Consider the following 17,571-nt stretch of genomic DNA (forward strand, 5'->3'; position numbering starts at 1 on the left):
CCATGTGCTGCCTTTATATCTTTGACTTCTTTTTGTAATCTGTCTTTTGAAATCACTTAACCAAATACCAGATTTAAGGAATTCCTGAATTAATTCAGTTTCACTCCTCATTACTGCCACCCCAACTTAGACTCAGGAAGTCCCATATATCATCTTATTGCAAAACTCTTTCCCTTGCTCTAAGTACTTAGAGTATTACCTGATGCCTCTCTAGCCTGTGAGTTTCTTGAGAAAAGCTTGTGATGCTCTTAGCATAGAACACAACGGCCAGCACTTAGCATGCTCTCCATATATGTCTGATGACTTAGTAAGTATATTTGAATAGATCTCCCAGAAGACACTGAGCTAAATATTCATTAACAAGCCACATTAATTACATGTTATTATCTTATATTCAATTATGCACAGAAATTTCTGAATAGAGGTTAGCTCGAGAATTGGGGGACTTATAAAATAAGGAATTTCCACGTCAAGTAAAGTGTGATAAGAACACGTGATATTAATAAAATCTTTATCTAAAATGTGGACTTTCCAGAGATTTCTACTTAACCAGGAAGGAAAAGGAATTTATGTGAGGAAGATGATTAAACTTGTGTATTTTTTTATTTTTCAATATTTCAATTTTTAACATTTTCAATACGATTTAAAATTACTATTAACATTTAAGAGTATAAGCAACATATTATCTCTTTTTTTTTTCCAAAAAGTGGCTTAGTCTTTTCATAAAAATACTGTTATATGTGATTTTGCTGGGTGCAGTGGCTCACACTTGTAAGCCTAGCACTTTGTGAGGCCAAGGACAGGTGGATTGCTTGAGGTCAGGAGTTCAAGACCAGCCTGGCCAACATGGTGAAACTCCATCTCTACTAAAAACACAAAAATTAGCTGGGCATGGTGATGCATGCCTGTAGTCCCAGCTACTTGGGAGACTACTTGTGGAGTCCCAGCACAAGAATCACTTGAACCGGGGAGGGGGAGGTTGCAGTGAGCCAAAATCACATCACTACTCTAGCCTGGGTGACAGAGCAAGACCCTGTCTCAAAAAATAAATAATTAATTGAATGTGATAATTATTTAATGTAACAATAATTAAATGTGAAAATAATTTAATTAATTTAATGTGATTTTATATCCTTGGGTAATTTCTTTCTTAAAGGTAGAATATTTTATATGGTTAATTTAGCAACATTTACCAAATGCATATAATGTACAAGTCATAATGCCAGGCTCAGTTGAAGAATACAAGGTTTACCTAACAAAAACTCTGATGGACTTACTAAGCTCTCTATATTCTATTGAAATTGCTGTTTATATTTAGTTACATTTATATATTTATTAAATATATTCACATGTTATATTTATGTTAAAGCCCCTTTGTAGGTAGACATACATATGGTGATATATGACATCTCTTGAGCATAGCTACATGTAGCCTCAAATGTGAGCACTGTTTTTGCTCCCAATACCAATATCATCATTACAGTGAAGTACTACTTGCATTCTTCATCTCAACACTCGTTTTTAATAAATGACCTCAAACATCATGCTCCAAAAGAGCAACCTTCTAATGGCTTTCCAGTGCACTGAGTATAAAACCTACTCTAATGCCCCCTTCCCCAGACACGTGAGGCTGGCTCCTTATTGTCTTGCAGGTTGTAGCTCAAATTCGTCAAACACAGAGAGGTCCTCTTTGACCCTCTGACCTAAATGAGCCCATGCCCTCTCTGTGACATCAGATTTCTTGACTTCCCTTACAGCACATTTGACTGCCTGAAATTGCCTTGCTCATTTATATGTTTCCTGTTTGTCTCCTCCATTTACAATATAAGCTCCTCCATAACTCTTCGTTTTGGGGATCCTTACTGGATCCCCAGCTGCCAGCACAAATATTTAATGAATCCCTTATTAATGAATAAACATTCTCCTGAGCCAAGTTTACTTTTTAACGAATGTTATGAGAGCTTTTAGTTGTCTTGTAAGTAAGCAAGCAAATGTATAGGCCATGAATTCCCACACGGGGTTCTGCATTATTGTTGTATAAAAAGATCTGTCTCACATTTGACAAAATGGGTCATAAATATAATTTAACAGCACCTGCTGAATCTCCCTAAATAATCACTTGTTGAACAAATTAATGAAAATAATTGTGTTCAAAATTATTGACTGAGATCCTTAAAGGAGAATAGTTATTACAGTATAATAATACTATCCTTCAACTTTTAGAAGAAAACCCAAATATTTTTTTAGTTGTAAATTATTTTTGTAGGAATATAATCGTTGTGGAAAAACTGAAACTGGCACTCAAAAACCACCTCAAATTGACTGCTACAGTAAGTTTAATAGTTCCCTTTACTCTTAATAAGTGTTTTTTAGACAATAAAATATCCTGCAAAGTATGTGTAACATCCAAATTCCTCCTTCTGGAATAAGTCAAAGTTCATTGCCATAAAAACTAAGTATAGTGATGTGGTGGAATTTTCTTTGGAAAACAAAGAAAAACCAGAAGTTTCAAAATTTAGGATCTTTGTTTCTGGGCTATCAGTGACTAATACAGAAGTTTTCTAGGGGAAAAATCTCAAGCATTTTCATGGCCAGGTATGGTAGCTCATGCATATAATCCCAGCACTTGCGAGGCTGAGGCATGTGGATCACCTGAAGTCAGGAGTTTGAGACCAGCCTGGCCATCTCTACTAAAAATAACAACAAAACAACAAAATTAGCCGGGCATGGTGGTGCACCCCTGTAATCCCAGCTACTCAGGAGACTGAGGGAGGAGAATTGCTTGAACCTGGGAGGCGGAGATTACAGTGAGCTGAGATCATGCCACTGCACTCCAGCCTGACTGGTGAAACAGCAAGCCTCCGTCTGAAAGAAAAAAAAAAAAAAAAAACAGGCATTTTCAGATTCTACCTCCCAGTACAACTTGGTCTAAGGTCACTTGTTGAGGATACAGCCATGGCCAAAACAGATACAGGCCTCCTCCTCACTTGGGTGACAGCCCCAGTGGAGAGTGCAGTTAGAAAACTCCATGTCTACCAGGACCTAATACCCAAGGGTAGAGAGGCGGGCCTGTCAGGGGTTTAGCTCTGCCAAAAGGGGCTCTCATCCTACATCAATCATCTTCTCTCATAGGCTTTCCACACCAGGGTCTGAAGAGCGCCCTTACAGGATGTGTAAAACACTGGCTTTCAAAAAATCATTCACTAGCTACTTTTCCCTCTGTCATGGGCCCCTATCTGCATGTCCAGAAACACTTGTAAATTTTTTAAAGTGAAATGTATCACAATATCTTACACAGTCTACATTCTAAAAGGGAGATTTTGGTAACAAAGGAACAAAATCAGCAGTTAGCATTAACTATTCCTTTTTTCAAAATGGTAGTTTTAAATTTAAAAACAAAAAACACCACCAAGTGAGAGCACATGGACGGTAGTTCCATGCACTGTCAGTCACAACTTCATTTATTTGAAAATCAGTTTGGCATTAAGTACCAAGAGCCTGAAAATGTTCATAACCTTTGACCCAAGAATTATCCTTCCATGAATCTTTCTTAAAGAAGAAATCTGGTAAACACATATAAAATGGAATATAAATACATTTATAACCCTTATACACAAAAAAGAGTCTGAAATTTGAATAAAGATTCATCAAAGTGCCATTTATAATACCAAATATTTGGAAATGGCCTAAAGGTCCAATTTTAAGGGAATAGTTAATGAATTATGCTATGTCCACATAATCCAATATTATACTGACATTAATAAAGCTTGCCTAGAAGTTGGAAAATATTTAGGACATACGATTAAGCAAACCGAGTAGGTTGTAATATGCTATTAACCAATATGGAAAAAATCATTAAAAATAAGGAGAAAGAAATCGCCAAAATGTTATGAGTGCCTTTGGGTCATAAGATTACAGGCAAATTTTCTCCCTTACTTTTTATACTTAATGTATTTTCCAGGGTTTTTATGGGAAGTATGTATTGCCTTTATGATTAGAAAATATAATATCTCTTCGGAAATGCTTATTCCATTTTATTACAAATACTTGCACATATATGTTCACTAAGCCGATTGGACTTCCTTTACCAAGGGAAACAAAATTTGTATCTCTCCAATGCCAACCTCAGCTTAGAGACGGTGCAGAGATTCTTTGGATTCACCCTGCATTTAAACCCAAAGATGTTGATTCTCAAAAGGAAAATATTTTCTTTTCTCCCCAGCAGCTGCTAATCTATCGGCACCTCTGTGATTAGCTCACTACTCACAAGAAAGAGCCTACTCCTTTTCTGCATTGCTTTTGTATCACAAGCCTCTAATACGCTGATCTCTCTACCAGCTTTATTTCAAAGCATTGCAATCACTTGTTTACATATTATTCTATTGAGTTGTTTTAAAAGTTTTACACATGTTGGTTTTACCTCTCCGAAGAGGCTACAAGGTTCTCATAAATATGTCTATTATTATATACCTTCTCATTCTCTTTCTTGTCATACATATATACACAGTCAATTGCACACACATCCAGTCACACACCTAAGCAGATACAAATTTGACCTTGCATTTGTTGGGGAATGATGTCACTCACATTCTATTAGTAACTCATTTTATTTAGAGTATCTTCAAGTATACACCTTTATAACTAGAGTGTGTTTCAGGAACCTACTACATTCAGCATGTGCTAGCCAGTGTTCTCTCTCCCTCTCTATATGGATCTACTTCTTATTTTTCACATTTCAGGGCAGAGAATCCGCATGTATAAAGGTAAATTCAGGCCATGGCAGCTGGCAGAGGTCCCTTCTCTTTAACTGAAATCGGTGACTTAAATTAAGCCTTCCAAACATCTGACTTGCTGACGTATCTACCCTGCATAATGATAGAGATCCTGTACTGAGGGGAAAAAACCTACTAGATTATTAACTTTTCTGCCAAAGCCGGATATAATCCTGCTGGACAATTCTCTTCAGACCGTCTGCTCTTATCTCACACTCAGATGTCTAAAAGTTAGCTTACTGTCTTCCTTCACAACACATGCCCCTGCTGATTTCCCCATTTTCATCTCAGACTTGATATTGACCTTGCCCTGCTAGCACCAGGATGACTTCCTGAAGATCTAGGAAGAGGTCTGGATTCCAACAGATCTGAGTTCCATGCTAGCTCTTTCACTTTCCAGTCTAGCTCCAGGAGCTCAGATAAGTCACTTAACCTTCTGAGACTTCATTTCCTGGCTTAAGAAAAGTGGTGAGGGTGGGAAGGCATAATATTTACCCTTCTGGGACTATAATGAAAATTTAGTGAACTTACATATCTAAGGCACATGACCCTACAAATGTTAGCTCCTTTCCCTGATAGTGCCTGACAACTAATAGAATCCTGTCTCCCTCTGAGGAGCTGCCCATTCTTACTGACTTACACCAGGACAGATACTTAAGGCCATAGAAGATGTTAGAGTTCCTTTCTCAGATCAACAGTCAAACCTCAGTTGTTCTATTGATCCGTCCATCTGTTCGACTTCCTGATAATTCCTTGATATACCCCAAACCCCAAACCCAGAATGGATGCATGTGATATTTTTTCCTTTCCAAGAATGTCTTACCTTGGCATTCTTGTTCAGGTTGGCTCTGAGCATGCGTGGATTCTATGTACTTCCACCTTAATAATCTCTGTTCTATGCCTTCTATTCAACCTGGACTTCTGGCAATCTCATTTCCTATCAGAAGGGCCAACCTTTAGCTGGTCCTTCAGTTTAGCCCGATACAGTGGATTTGACCTTGGGCTTAAGAGAAGTATTGCAAAGTGGTTAAAGCAAGGCTTTGTTGTCCAACTGCACAGGGTTTGAATTCCAGCTGTACTGTGTAATGACCTCATAACCTTCAGCAAGTTATTTACCTCCCTGACTTTCAGTTTTCTCTCATTGGAGGGCTACTGTGAGATTTACATAACATTAATATAATAACTTTAAAGTATGCAACATGAACCTACCATACTAAGGAGATCAACAAATGTCAGTTCTATACATGCCCCTAGGACTCATGGTGACCACAGGCCTCCTGTCTACACAATCCATTTGCTATTGACCTATGTGCCATGCACAGCCATTTCACCTACTGGCCCAGGCTGTCTTATTAGTCTAGTCCCTCCTGGTTTATTTCATTCCAAAAATGCTTCTGTCAACACAGATGCTTCTTCACCCTGACATATGACCTCACAAGAACTTCATAATATTGCTTACAAATTCTTGCTGCCAGTACTCTAATTAGAAACCAATCATCTTATGCCTCCTAAGTGGCAACCCTAATCTGTGCCTGCCACTCCCCTCTGCCCATTTCCAACAATCCAATGACTGTACATAAACAATAGTTCTGTGTTCATCACTTCAGCTCCCTGTTCAAACTTCTACTGGCTCTGCAATGGCCAAAGTAGAGGATCTCCAATCTCATCATCACTAGATGGGCAGGGCTTTTAAAAACAAAATCTCTGGGCTGGAAATAAGGCACAGGAATGTTTGCTAGAAGTGCATAGGTATAAATAAATGGTGGCTTCCCATTCAATAGCATTCTGGAAACAATCCTCCATTTAATAAAGTTTAAATGTGAGGGCATTATTTCATCACTGGGCTATACTTTGCTTGGAAGGAAGGTCCCACTTATGGGATATGCGTTACCTTGGGCATCTGAGTTGCTATCATGTGCAAACTCCACAGCATTGTGCAGATGGCTGTCCCCCCCAAAAAAAGGAATTATTCCCAATAATAGACATATCGTTTTTGATTGGCAACATTATTTTCTTGGGAGAACCACACCTCCACGTAATCTTGACAGAAATGCCTATCATGGTGCCCAACCAGCCTCCTCCTCCTCCTCATTCCAGCACCAGAACCACATATACACAGAGTTGGGCATACAATCCAGTCCAGTACAATCAGAGTAGCACTCTGTTAGACACAGACACCAATTCAATTACCACGGAGCAGGGCCAATCAGAGCCCTTCAAGGAGATTTATATAAATGGGACCTGGAAGAAAATCGACACCTCTCTCTCTCACATAGGTGAAAAGCCCAGGAATGTAGGTTTAGAACTACCCACATTCATCTTTCTCCATGCACAGAAAGAATGCCTTAGAATACAGCTGACCCAGAGAGAAGTAGGGCCCAGAAATGGGGGGAGAAAGACGCCCAGCAAAGTTGTGTACGTCTCTGTTCCAGCCATGATTGAAGCAAGGACCATCATTGGATTTTCTGGTCACATGAGCCAGTAAGTCTTTTTTTGCTTTACCTAGTTAAATATTCACACATACAAGTAAATGAATCCTAAATAACTCCCTTCTACATGAACACAGAGCGGGGTGGTGAACACAGAATTGGGTGGTGAGGGACTTGTCCCCCCTTCATGCACTTCGTGCTCAGGGCAGAGTGATTAGGGCTCTGCAGGAAGGAATGTACAGATGCTCATCCTACACCTTGCTAGATTTCTATGCCTTCTGTGTAATTTCACCTCTGGTGACAAAGTTTCCAAAGCACAACTTGCAGAACACATCCTATTAATTAATGATACAATGGCCCCAGAATCCTCAATATGAAATGCATATATTTCCCTTTTCCAGCATCATGAAAAGCTCTTGGAAGAGTCATACCACTCTGTGATAGTCAACCTCCAGAATTCCTGCTGGGGAAGTGGGTCGGGGTGGGGGGTGGGAGGGGGACCTGAGGTGAGGAGGAGGACAGAACAGGAGCAATCAGATTAAACATCAATAATCAGAATTCAAGGCATTTCAGGAAGTCTTGAGCTCATAATTGGAGACTTCTGTGTTCCAGAATGTAACCTAAATTCTTACTCAGAAATTCAACCTCACCTAAAATCTGACACCAACCTTCTCTCTCTTCCCTGTTTACTCAGAGTTTCCAAAGTGAGCTTTAGCTTCTCCTATCTCTACAAATCCTGCAGAAAGGCAGTGGAGCACACTGGTGCAGTTGTGCTTCACAGCATTAGTCCCGGATTCATCGCCTTTCCGCTCTAATTACTTCTGAGGGTTCTTATGAAAATCAATTGCCATCATTTGTGAAAATTCGTGGAAAACCACCCAGTACTAAGTGAAAGTTGATATTTTTATTATTTTATTATGTATGTTCAATTCAGATAATCAATGTTAGGCCAGATGTCCCAGGCCAGATATTTTTTACTTCTCTTTGCCATTTCCATTTCAATACAACCAGCAAGACCTCCAGCCTGTCTTCCTCCAACCAAAACCCTACAAACCACCCTCCCACACACATCATTTCTCTTTCTTTAATTCTGCGGAATTTGCCTTGCAGCGTCTTAGAAAGAGAACATAAAGCTCACCAGTCCAAAGCTCTCATTCTGCAGAAGAGGGCACCAAGGACCAGAAAGGCAGAAGAACTCACCCACAGCCACCTAATCAGTGACTCAGTCAAGATGACAACTCCCATCCAGGGCCCTTTACAACCCACTATGCTGCTTCCCAGTCTGCACTGGTCCCCGATGCTCTCAGATCACCTCAGCTTCCAGGTGATCTGTGGTACATTTATCAGTTCCCTCTCTCCATCAGCCTATAAGCCCATAGCAGAGTCCTGGGGCGGGAAGCTAGGATGACACCACAACAAGCACTCATCGACATTTTCTGAGTTTTTGAGCACGTATCAGATAAACATAGTGTAAGTCCAGGAACAAGTGGATCTGCTTGATAAAACTGTAAATCATATATACATTCTTTAATAAAATGAGGTCCATCTCATTGCAGGTTTGGTTTTCTGTCCCTACACAAGTTATTTTTCCAAATGTGTTTTGCTCAACAAAGACTTCCCATGATGTTCTGTTTAGGGAGAGTAACACTATACAAAATTTATTTTTAAACTGCCTCCTCTTTTAAATTCTACCTTATATTTGATAAGTAATGTGTATGACTACAAGGACTTATTTATCCTCTACTAATTTTGCTTGACTTGCTTTTATCTTTGTTCTTATCTATCTTCCTAAGCTAAATATGAATTTCTCTCCTTTATGCTAAGAGTCATTAGAAGTAGAGAATTTAACCAATCAGTTCAGATCCACTCCCTCTATATGTCAATAGTTATCCTTTTCTGTCCAATGAGCTATTGTCAAAATTCTGAAACTACACAAGTCCAAATATAGCAATCTAACTCTTGGAAGTATTCAAAAGCCTCACGAAAAATTTCTCTAAGTTAAAGTAACAAGTGCAGCCATCCCTCTTTACTGTGATCTTTCCTGAAGAATCCCTTCTGATTATGGGTGTCTTTAGACACTATACGCATTTACCTAAACCTGTCTCAAAAGCAACAGGTGCAGCCTTTCTGTGTTAACTGCCTGGAAATCTCTTTACCGAAGGCTTTCCACAAAGCTGATTATAAATAGGGTTACAAATTGTAGCTAAATTATCTCATAATTATGAGCTGTCTAGTAGGACTTGGTTTAAAAAATCATTCTAAACACCTTAGTGTGTATTTTTAAAGTAAAAAAAAAAATCCTAATGTTAAATTATCAAGGATTTAACTATAGTTTCCACTTAATGGAAGTATTATTTTGTTTAGAAGGACTTATGTTCTTCACCTGAGGTGTTTAAAAAGAAGAAACTACAATCACCTGCTTCTGTGTAGGCAAACAGTAGTGGGAAAACAAAGATTTTAAAAGTTTCAAAATTTAGTCTACTTTTCACAAAATGATAATATTTTCTAGTATCAATAGCCAAATATCAAACTGAAGGTCTTTTGATAAGTGTTTCCATAACTCAAGAAATGACAAAATAACTAGCTTTCACAAGCTCTACAGCAAGTGTGCCTTTGAACTCGGTTTGACGGCAAAACCGAGAGTTCAATATTCTTTCTCACAAAGAATAATTATCGATTCTTGAAGTGTTTTCTACGCAGTTGTCCATAACTACTTCTGAAGGTATTCAGAAGAGACAAGGCAAGAGACACGTTAGTCCCACATATTTAGTTTTTAAATACACCAGACACCATATTTAGTTTTAAAAACTAAGTAGTTTTTAAACACAACACAGTTAGCTTTTAATTGGACGGGGCTGATTCCAATTAGTCAATTACATGTATGTGCTGCATCTGCCTTTCTCTCTGACATTACCAATGCCTGGTACTGAACAATAAATTGTTATTAAAAACACACACACAAACACACGCACACATTTCTCGAAATCAAACAGAGGTAAGCACACACGGAGAGCTTTCGCCTACACAATGTGAAGTGTTGGCTTGAACAATTTATCGCAAAAGAATGATTAATGAAGCAAATCCTGAAAGCCCCAGTCCTTTCTCCTTCGGACAAGACTATACAGGGAGAAGAGTAGTGCTAAATTTTGCAAATAATTGCTTTGCCTCTATTTTGCCTGTGTAGATTCTACCCCATCCAGATACTGCTTTAGGAAACCCTGACCATACTTTTCTCAATCATAAATTAACGCTGTGGACATTACAGAGAATGCTGACTCTCAGGAACCGAGACAAAGGAGGGTGTTGCTTGGAGAAACCCAGCTGGGCGCTCCAGGACTCCGGGTTCTCCGAGGCTGCCCCGCACGGCTTCTCTGGGGCTCTGGGCACTGGGGAATCCGGACCCAATGGAGGACTTGGTTTATTTCCGAAACTTCAGTAGAGACAGCGTTTACCTAACTCTGGAGGCTGCAGCGGAGGGAAGTGCCCGGTTTCGGCTGCGGTGGCCGCCCACCCACCTCCCCACGCCCGGCAGCACCCTTTCCTCCCCTCACCTGTCCTCAGCACCGGGCCCTGGGGATCGGGTCGCCTCTCCCGGTTCTCAGTTCTCGTCTCACTCCAGGAGCTGTTGGGACGTCGGGCGCCTCTGGAGGCGGACGAAGGCGGCGGTGGGGTCGGGGGCGTCAGCTGGAATCTCAGCGGCCGCGGGCAGCCGCGGTCTCCCTCCCCATCCCAGGGCTTGTGCGGCCACCGCGGGCGGATGAGTCAGGCGAGGGGGCGGGCGGCGAGGGGCGCGAGCTGGCGGAGGGTGGGGGTGCCCCTATGCCCGCGCCGGAGGAGGGGGCACCGGTGGCCTGCGGGCAGGGGACGCGCCCGCTGCCCGTGCTCGACGCGGGCCGCCGCCACTGGGGCGCAGAGTCCCGGCACGCCTGTCCTCGGAGCGCACCGGGCGCCGCGAGCCGGGCAGGGGCGAGGGAGTCGCGGCTCTGGCGCCGCCGCCGCCGCGGCCAAGAAAGACAAAAGGAACCGGGAACTGGGAGGGGAAAAGTTTTCTGCTCCGCTCCAGACGGATCCCAGCCCCAACCTCACGCCTTCAAGCCCCGAAAAGGCGGGTCGGGGGCGGGGGCCGGGGCGGGCTTCCAGGGGCGTCGCTGCGCGCCCGCGATCCCGAACGGAGCCCAGCTCTCCGCCGCCCCAAACCTGTGGGAACCCCGGTCCTGCCGACCCTCCTCCTGGAGGACGCTGCAGGATCCGCTCCTCCCTCCGCGGGTCCCCAGGCCGGCCGATCCGCGCCCCGGCCACAAAGTTGCACTTGGAGAGCTCGAATCACCCGCAGGCAAAACCCATCTTCAGGAACAAAGTCCGGCTTCCAGGCGCTCTTCCCCAGCGGGAAGGCCGGCGTGCGGAAGCGGACACACCCACCCGCGAGGCCCGCCGCTCGCTGCCGCGGAACCGCGGGTTCAGGAGCCAGGCACCGGCTCCCCCGGTTCTCCGGAGCGGCGGGGGAGCTCCGGCCGACTCGGGGTGCTCCCGGAGCAGGCGCCGCAGGACCCCGGCTCCACGCCCCTCGGACGCTTTCTCGTCAGCTGCCGCCCGGAGGGTCGGGGTCCCCCTGGCGGGCTGCGTGAGCAAAACCAGACCTGGCCGGAGAACACACGGCCTAGGCCCGCCCCGTCCGCTAGTCCCGCTGGCAAGGCAAGGGGCTCGGGACAGCGGCTTATGGGGGGTGGGGGGCGTGCAAGAACCATGGGCGAGGGGAATGGGAGACAGAGGGAACTGACGCGCAGGGGGCTTCGATGAGCAGTGCGGTTGTTCAGCTGCAAACATGAAAGCCAATGAGAGGTTCAAGTTCCTTGACCTCAAATATCCAGTGAGGGGAGACTGTGTCCTGTTCATAAAGTATGTCATCTCTAATTCGGCAAAGACAGTGATGACTATATATGCAGACCAATTCTGTAAGTACGTTTTCATGTAAAACTGATTACCTGATATTTCAACCACCGCCTAGACCTGAGCAGAGCAGGCCAGCGGTATGCACAGGGGATGTGCTACGCTTGTGTCCCTGGATGTGTTTTAAGTGATGGACTTAGAAGGCAAGTATGTTATTCTGGTGGACTTAGAAGGCAAGTATGATATTTTGATGCAGTATATTTGTGTATTTCAGTATGTGGTCTGTTTATCTCATCTTCAGGAAAAGTTTGCTTCTGGCGGGTGTACAATGTATGGGTGGGGGATGGAGGAGATCCCTGCAAAAATTTCCACGTTAGAAAAAAAAATCTTTAAAAGCAGATATGGCAATGAGAAGAGACTGTAGGAACAGGTTTCCTGTGGTATAACCTTCTTGCCTTCACTAGAAGAATATAGAGATTGTGCGTTTTTAGTGGAGATTTCACAATCAAAATGTTTTATAAAAAGAAAGAAAAGTAAAGTAAAGGAGTTGGGGTGGGGGAAGGATGAGTCACCTTTATAAACCATCTGTAGTTTTATTTTTACCCCACCTGCATCTAGTATTCTAGCCCACAGCCACCTGCTCAATTCTCTTAGGTTTTCTTAAACTCATTTGTCAAGCACCCTATCAAAGGAGTGTGCTTCCATTGGACCTTCCTCCTAGTTGCCTCTGTATTTTATAAAGAAATACCCTGAAGCCACATTGTCCATAAAGCTCCTGAGAAGAACACCTTCTGGTTCCCCTCGCCAGCTAAGGAATGAGTAATAAAAATAGGTTCATAGTCCATAGATCATTTGCAATGACATCCTAAGACCCATGGCGAAATGTTTAAAATGGTCATCTAGCCATTTAAAGCATTGAATGAGCCTTCCTCAAAAAAAAAAAAAAAAAAAAAAAAAAAAAAAAAAAAAAAAAGACTGAAAAGAGCCATGAAAAAAGGGAATAAGCACATTCTTAAGGCCACAGATATTGATGATTCCTCATTTATGAACTATGAACTCAGATTTTAGTGATTTACTAAGAAAGAAGAAAGACTAAGTAAGGTCACCAAAAAGGAAATTATTTAGATTTCTTTTAAAAATAATTGATGTTAGTCTCAGAGAAGATGGGTAAAATGGCCTGTAAATAGATGATTATCTGCAATTCGGTAGTCTGAGCAACTCTCAACATATTAGTTATAAATTTTCCCTGACATTGAGTACTGAAGGGAATCTCAGGTAAATTATTTATCTTTACTAATGGCCAATATCTTCCCATCTGAAAGTGAATGTACCATGCCAGTAATGGATTTTGAATTTAGCTGCACATCTGCTTTTGAAATAATGGGTAGAAGTCATCTATTTTCTACTTCTCACCATCAAGTAGCACTATACTTCACGCATGATATTTTTTGCTATGTCCATATGAGGTGTGTAAATTTCCACTAGGACAAGCCCATCTTATAAGAGTGCATAGTAGGAAGAGAGTAATCCAAGCTCAACCACCTACTAACAGAGGGACTTTGTACTTCATTTCTCCCATATCTAAGTAGGAACAAAGTGTCTATTTCAAAGTGTTGTGAGAATTGAATGAAATGATATGTATAATATTCTTATGAGTCCTCAACATATATGTAATTGAACATATATACATTCACATCAAACTTTTTAAAATGAAATTAACATCATCCAAAAAAAAAAAAAAAAGACTATTCATCTGGAATCAAGGATCAACTTTAAAAAAAAATGTCAAAATATGAAGATCAACATTTTCACTCTTGATATACTATTATGAAAGTCTAATGGATGTCAATTAATTTTAATGAATAAATTTTGTAAACATACATTGAAATGAAAATTAATCAGTATTTTTAAGAGGCCATGTAACAAGTCTAATGGAAGGGCTATTAGAAAGTTTGTGTGGGATTAGTTTCAATTTCTCTTGCCATTTTAGCCCATAGCATTTTTAGAGCTGAGAAGCGGTCCTCAAACAGAAAATAAAAATGTCTTCAATGGGAAAAAAAATGGAATTGTTTGCTAGATTTTTATCTGAATGGCTTTGTTCTTAATGTGAAATTGATAGTCTTAAAGACCCTGAAGTATTTCTGCTGGCAGCCATAGTCACTTTTTCAAAGTAGAGGGTACAGTCAATAAAGAAAATGAACTTTCTGACTTTGTTCTTGAAATAAGGAAATAGGAGGGAGGAATATGTTTAAAATTACAATTTTAAGGTCATTTTTATTTCAGTGTGATTTTGAATAGCACTTTGTCATATCTTTCATTTTTTCTTTCTCATTATGTACAATTGACTAATAGTTCAGTGGATTTCACAGTAGAAAGATGTTGGTAATTTCTGTTCATTAAATGTGCAAGTAACAGTGCTAACCCCTCTCAAATTGATATTTTATAATGTTGAGGCTGATATGACTACTTAAATATTTATAAATTCTGTATTAGATACAGAATCATCTATATTAGATAATTAGATACCTCCTTGTTAGATAATAAACCTGATTAGATTCTTTTTGCCTTAGGGGCACTGGCAGCATACCATTTAGAAATGCGAAAGGAGCCACACTCTCTTCCTTCCAAAGCCCAGTTTTTCTTCTGAACAGATTTGTGCAACAATTGAAGGCAATAATCACCAAGTAGCTTATAGAAATCCAAAAATTACTTTTTAAAGATTTTGACTGTGTTTGTTGCAAGAGTCTACCCATAGACGTTAATAGAGATTGGACTGAAATGAGAAGATGGTAGTGGTGGCCCACCTGTTCCACTGTCCATGGTACTGAAATAGTGCTGAAATAGTGCCTGACTACTCAAAAGCATAGTCTGAGAATCAGCAATATTTGCATCACGGGGGAACTGTAAGCATAGCAAGATCTCAGACCCTTGCCCAAACCTATTAAATCATACTCTGCAACTCAACAACATACTCAAGTAATCTGTCTGAATGTTAATATTTGAAAAGCACTGCACTAGGGCACAGTTCACGTGTACTCTGACTTCCCTGGTGCTCTGCTTATATCAGCCTTCACTTCAGTCCCTTCCAGAAACACAGTCCAAATGCTGCCTTTTTAGCTACATTTCATTTAGTGATAGCAGTGTGGTGTTTCACAGAGAGTACAGCCTTTGAATCTAACAGCTGGGCTAAAATATTAACTTTTACTAATTATTCTGGGTTTCATTGCCCTTATCCATAAAGTCCCAGTAATTTTAATATGTTAATATAACACTGACTTAAGTATTCACTGATAGTAAGATGATAATTGTAAAACATTTAGCTCTGCATGTAGCAGATATTCAACAAATCTCTCAGGCACTGTATGAGTGATACATCCTCAACCCAAGAAGGGGTACCTCCTCAATGTAATACTCTCAGGCATGGTGAAAATTTATTGTAAAAGAATTTAATTCTCTAATTTCTGCTCAATCAAAACAGTACAACCATATTAAATCAGTTGACAAAATAAAATGTTTAAATTCACTAAATCATCTTTCTGTTTGGGGTTTCTCCATCCATAATCATGACGTAAAGAAAAAATAAGGCTTTTCTTGACAATTAGATTTGTTTTATTAAGTTAGGACAAAACTACTTGGCATCTTCAATTCTAAAATGTTTATAAATATCGAGATGTCTTAATCCTACAACCAACAGAAATCTGTACACACATACAGCTGAGTTTGTAAACAGCAATCATTTAGACCCGAATTAACCCAAAATGTTGGTAAAATAGAAAGCAGTTGAAATCATGCTACTTAAGGGCCCAGGGAATACCCTTTCACACATTTCTTTTGGAACATGAGAAATACGTTGACACATTCATTTTTCAAAAGAAGCTTCAAACTTGATAGTCATGTAATGAGTTTCGACACTAGAAATTATCGCTGATTGTGTCACTTCTGATCTAGAAACACCTGTTTATGTAAGGGAATAAGTTATAATGAACTTGAGTATGTCAGATCTTCTTTTAGATATTAAATTTATTCTTTGCCATTAGATACCCTTTTTTGCCACTCCTGCATTTTTTAGTTTGTAAATACAAGTGTCCAGCTCAAGCTCACATAACCACAGAATGGTAGGGTGATAGCTAGAACCTGGATCTACCTATTCCTAGTTCAGTGCTTATTCAACACTCATAAAACATGACTCATGTTAGAGTGCTTTATGGGTCCCATGTGACTGAAAGATTTCAGCGTATCCCTGGAGGCTATGCATTTTCCCAGCCCTACCACACCTTCACACGTAAGGAAACAGCCTTGTGATAAAATGTGAGCAGAGCTTCAGCTTTAGATTGTTGTTTTATTAATTGAGAAAGCATTCACATAACATATTGGGCATTATATTCAGTTAGGGCCCTATAGAAATGAACAAGTGAGAGCCCTTTTCCACATATTTATTGTGGTCTTGTGTGTTTGGCACTTTTGTAAGCAAATAGCTGCAGTATGAAAAGTGTCCTAATGGGTACAAAATGGCGATATAAAGTAAGGATAATCATAAATCCTTTGTTCAAAGGAGATTTCAAAGACATAGGGATCCAAGATCTTGGCTTTGAAAGATGCAGAGGCTTCAAAAGATGGACAACAATGTAACAGAATTCAAAAACAGGGAAATGTGTGTGCAAGTTCCAGAAAAGAACACAGTATTGTACACTCAGAGAAGTGTAGGCAGAATCAGTATGCCTGGAGTTTGGGAAGGCAGAGGAGAAATAGGCAGAGGCCAGCTTGCAGAAGGCTTTACATGTCAGGTTAAGAATTTGTTCTGTGTCCTCAAACAAATCAGACCTATTCAAAAGTTGAAGTTTAGATACATATAAAATCAGTGGATTGTAGTATTGCATGTAGTGATAAAAATATTCTATAAAATTATTGTACAGTACTTAAATAGGCACTATTATAAAGCATTTTCTATTAGCTCTTCATAATAATCTTCTAACATAAGCACTAATTGTTTTTCTCCCTTTTACAGCTGAAATAACTGGAGTAAGGGAGAGTAAGTAATTTATCCAAGTAAGTAAGTGGAGGAAATGGTTCATGAACCCATGCAATCTGATGCTAAGGCCTGTGCTCTCAACAACTATGATAGCTGCCTCTCAGTGAAACTGGAAATCACCTCTGTGCTCATCAATAGGAGACTATTTAAATTATGACATGTTTATACAATAGAATGTTTATACATGTTTATACAATATTTATACAATCATGCAGCATTAAACCGAAAAGATCTGTATCAACTGATATGGGTAGGTGTCAAGGAGACACTATCAGTGAGAAAATAAGTTGTAGAATCTTGTATAGTGTGATCCTATCTTTGTTAATATGTGCGTGTGTGTGTGTAAGGCATGGTGGGATATACACAAAAATATTTACAGAGGCTACCAGTGGAGAATGAAATTGAAGAATAAGGTTATTACTCTAATTTTTAATTTTGACAATTTTGTTCTTTC

The 17,571-nt window shown here is 40.4% G+C and overlaps 1 protein-coding gene across 2 annotated transcripts in view; it reads right to left on the reverse strand.

Moving 5' to 3' along the window:
- TMEM200A (transmembrane protein 200A) overlaps positions 1–11,323 on the reverse strand; it is an 89,434-nt gene extending 78,111 nt beyond the window's left edge. For both annotated transcript variants that reach the window (XR_012517186.1, XM_010342996.3), the window contains exon 1: positions 10,753–11,323. The gene's annotated coding sequence lies outside the window, so the exon portion shown is untranslated. The remainder of the gene's footprint in view (positions 1–10,752) is intronic.
- Positions 11,324–17,571: the final 6,248 nt, after the last annotated feature.

Source organism: Saimiri boliviensis, chromosome 4 (genome assembly GCF_048565385.1).
Source record: "Saimiri boliviensis isolate mSaiBol1 chromosome 4, mSaiBol1.pri, whole genome shotgun sequence".
Classification (NCBI taxonomy): Eukaryota; Metazoa; Chordata; class Mammalia; order Primates; family Cebidae; genus Saimiri; species Saimiri boliviensis.